Here is a 3939-nt window from a genome sequence, read left to right as displayed (position 1 = left end):
GCTGACCAGGGAGATGCTTCAATAAACCAGGTGAAACCAGGTATCCTTCAAGACAGTCTGAGGGTAACCATTAACTCGCCTTCCTAGCACTCTTTGTTCGGATAACCCCTGACTTGAAGTACCGTGGGAACTATCCAGGGGAGTCTCTACTGCCTTTTCTCCCCTTTATGGACCGTTTGCCGGCAGCGTGGACCAGATGAGATGGCTTCTGGCTCTCTCTCCTTATGGGTCCCTGTGTTGCTGCTGAGGATCAGACTATGTGTGGTTGGTGAGGTACTTGTAGTACCCTCACCGGCAGGTTTAGCAGATCAATAAATTGAAGTCTACTCAAGGGATCTGTACCCCGTATGTGCCTAGTCACCGGTAGTCCTTGTACTCGACTGACTCTCTCTGTCTTTCTGACTGACTGGTAACCGTTCTCCCCCGCTAACAGCTACTCCATGTACAGAGTCTGACTAGTGTGAGCGCGCGTCTCCGTCTCCTAGCAACCGCCGCTCACCACTCCAGACTGGCTCGCTCCACTCCTTTCCTGACAGCCTCTGCACTTTAACTCCCAGCCCCTCCACTACACCCCTTGACAAGAATTGAAGGCCAGACCCCTCAAGGGACTGCCCTAGGGTCCCATCTAATGGTGTAGCAGGTTTTAACCGCATATAGAGGTAACATTTTGTTAGGGACCCCATAAATAAGAGATTACCGTGAAGTGGTTATGGGGCAGTAATGAATTGATCAATACATTAGCTAAATATCTCTTTTTTTCAAAATAATCCTCAGCAGTTATGCAATATCACCAAAAAAATGTTTTTCCATTTTTCATATGGCTAGTTGTATTTTTCATTCTTTATGTATCATCAAGCAGTTATGCTTGTTCATATTACTCTGAATTTGGTGTGCAGCTTTCACTTCATATAGATTATGTATTTTTTGGCTAGCACCCTGTTCACATTTACAATGGTGTTCCAGCAGTCATTTTGATTGCCATCTAATGGTGTGGGAGACCTGGTTGCTATATGTCTGTGCGTACACACCTCATTCTGGCCTTTAGGATTACCTGGAAGTACTGTCCCAGCATGGGTGTGTGTCGCCCGGGGACCAGGGGTACTCAGATCCGGGCCACAAGGTCACTTCTGTGGGTATCACGGTAGCGTGACCCGGTCTGTGATCCCAGGCTCCACAGTAAAAGGGAGTTTGTTAAGGGAGATTGTCCGTGACGCCACCCACGGTTGTGGTGATTGTGGACACCACCGCTGCTCTTTATGGGGATCCCGGGAGCGGTGACAGGGAGCAGCTTGGTTGTCATTTCTCCCCTCCGTGGGTAGGGCGGTTGGTTGTCCCGGGGCCCGGTGATGGGGTAAGCAGGGAGCAGGGCGCAGTGCTGCGGTGCAGTGCCCGAGGGCACGGGCGTACTCACAAGTAATTCACACGGAGTCACTGGTAAACTAGGAATTGCCGGTGTCCGCAGCCTTCGGTACGGGGTGTTAGTGTCCCACACACGGTGCAGCAGCCCTTGTTGTTCTTTCCCTGCAGCCAAGTGCCTCTCTCTCCACTCTCTTCCTCTTTCTCCTCAGCCGGGAACGGGGAATCCACTCCCCTGCAGTGATCCGGGTCACCCAGGTACCGGGGGGCCACTACCCTGCCCGGCTACCTCTGGCCCCTTCCTCACTCACAGCCTGTCCCGGCCCTCTCGGAGCACGCTTCACTTTCAGCCTGGGAGCTACAACTCCAGACTCCTCTTCTGTCTGCCTCTCCAAACACTCTGCTCCAGCCCCTCCCCTCTGCTCTGCTTTTCTCTTACACTGGGGGCTGTGGTTTGTCCTGCTGCATCGGTGTGGGATCAGGTTACCAAGGAGGATTAACTCTTTCTGTGACAACCTGGCTTTGCCAGGGCGTCACACACCCCCTTAGTAAAACACGGCCCGTCCTCAGGCCGTCTGGCCACCAACATTTATTAAAACTGGAAAAATCAACACATTACAATCATACATCTTCCCACATTGGGAGGTACGTTTTTCTAAAACTTTAAACTGTTCTGCCACCCCACACCTGCGGAGCAGATGGCCTCCTCCTGAACCTGAGGGCATTCAACAGGGGTGACAGTCCATAAAACAGTCAACTTTTTAACTTGTGGGTAGCCGTCCATGCTCCGCTACCACTGCCGCTGCCGCCACTCCCAGTACGGGGTACGGGTTCCGTGCTCTGCCTCCTGCTCAGAAGCCAGGCCCACTTGGATGCCCTCGGCGCCGGCTACAACCAGCCTCGCTAACTGCCGAGGGCTCCATCTCTCACTGGCCTGCTCCTCCTCTCTGCAGATGCACTCCGGCTGCTCCACAGCCGTGACGGGGTACCTGGGAGCGGCTGGCGCCACATCTGGGGCAGACTTCCAATCGGGTGCCACCTCCGTTGCGGCCAGGCGGACTGCCGGAGCCGACGTCATCACCGTGGCGGCTGGGCGGACTGCCGGAGCCGGGTAAGATGTCATCGGGGTTGCGGCTACTGCTTGTCCAGGAACGGAATTAGGCAAAGTCCTGGCGTCCCTGCCTTTACAGTCCTGGTCACATAAACTGCGGTTCCTTCCTCCTGCTCCCCCTTGGTACTCGGGAGCAGTCCTTCTAGCAACTTTTAGAGTTTTCCTTTCGCTTCCGGTCCTCCGGAGCTTCACTTCCGCCCGCGTTCTCAGGGGGCGGAGCCTCTTTTTCGCGCCCGCCGCTCAGAGAAGAAGGCGCCAAGCTGTTGTTTTTGGCGCCTAAAATGGCAGCTAAAATGGCGGACTTCGGGATTTTTCCTCAGTGGGACGCCGCTGACGGACGGGGCAAGGCGCACTTCCACCAGGTAACTGGATTGGTTCGATCCTGTTCGTGACGCCAAATGTGTCGCCCGGGGACCAGGGGTACTCAGATCCGGGCCACAAGGTCACTTCTGTGGGTATCACGGTAGCGTGACCCGGTCTGTGATCCCAGGCTCCACAGTAAAAGGGAGTTTGTTAAGGGAGATTGTCCGTGACGCCGCTGCTCTTTATGGGGATCCCGGGAGCGGTGACAGGGAGCAGCTTGGTTGTTATTTCTCCCCTCCGTGGGTAGGGGGGTTGGTTGTCCCGGGGCCCGGTGATGGGGTAAGCAGGGAGCAGGGCGCAGTGCTGCAGTGCGGAGCCCGAGGGCACGGGCGTACTCACAAGTATTTCACACGGAGTCACTGGTAAACTAGGAATTGCCGGTGTCCGCAGCCTTCAGTACGGGGTGTTAGTGTCCCACGCACGGTGCAGCAGCCCTTGTTGTTCTTTCCCTGCAGCCAGGTGCCTCTCTCTCCACTCTCTTCCTCTTTCTCCTCAGCCGGGAACGGGGAATCCACTCCCCTGCAGTGATCCGGGTCACCCAGGTACCGGGGGGCCACTACCCTGCCCGGCTACCTCTGGCCCCTTCCTCACTCACAGCCTGTCCCGGCCCTCTCGGAGCACGCTTCACTTTCAGCCTGGGAGCTACAACTCCAGACTCCTCTTCTGTCTGCCTCTCCAAACACTCTGCTCCAGCCCCTCCCCTCTGCTCTGCTTTTCTCTTACACTGGGGGCTGTGGTTTGTCCTGCTGCATCGGTGTGGGATCAGGTTACCAAGGAGGATTAACTCTTTCTGTGACAACCTGGCTTTGCCAGGGCGTCACAGGTGCAGTACTCAGTGGTGCCTAACCGGGTCAGGGGCGCCACATCTGCACATAAGGAACACCTCACAAGACTAATCATTGTTGAGATGCTCTGAATTAGTCATTTAACCTTCACAATTTGGCCCTTGTTGAAGTCCCTCAGATCCTTGTTGCTCATTTTTCTACATACATTTTAGGAACTGTTTGTTTCCTGTATAATATAGCCTCACCTGTAACAGGTGTCATTGTCATCAGACACTCAAGTTATTCACCCCACCTGTATGATATGTATATTTTGGATTATCCATC

The sequence above is a fragment of the Anomaloglossus baeobatrachus genome, chromosome 5 (assembly GCF_048569485.1).
Source record: "Anomaloglossus baeobatrachus isolate aAnoBae1 chromosome 5, aAnoBae1.hap1, whole genome shotgun sequence".
In the NCBI taxonomy this organism is placed as follows: Eukaryota; Metazoa; Chordata; class Amphibia; order Anura; family Aromobatidae; genus Anomaloglossus; species Anomaloglossus baeobatrachus.
The sequence above is the reverse complement of the archived record's forward strand: the minus strand, read 5'-3'. Positions refer to the sequence as shown.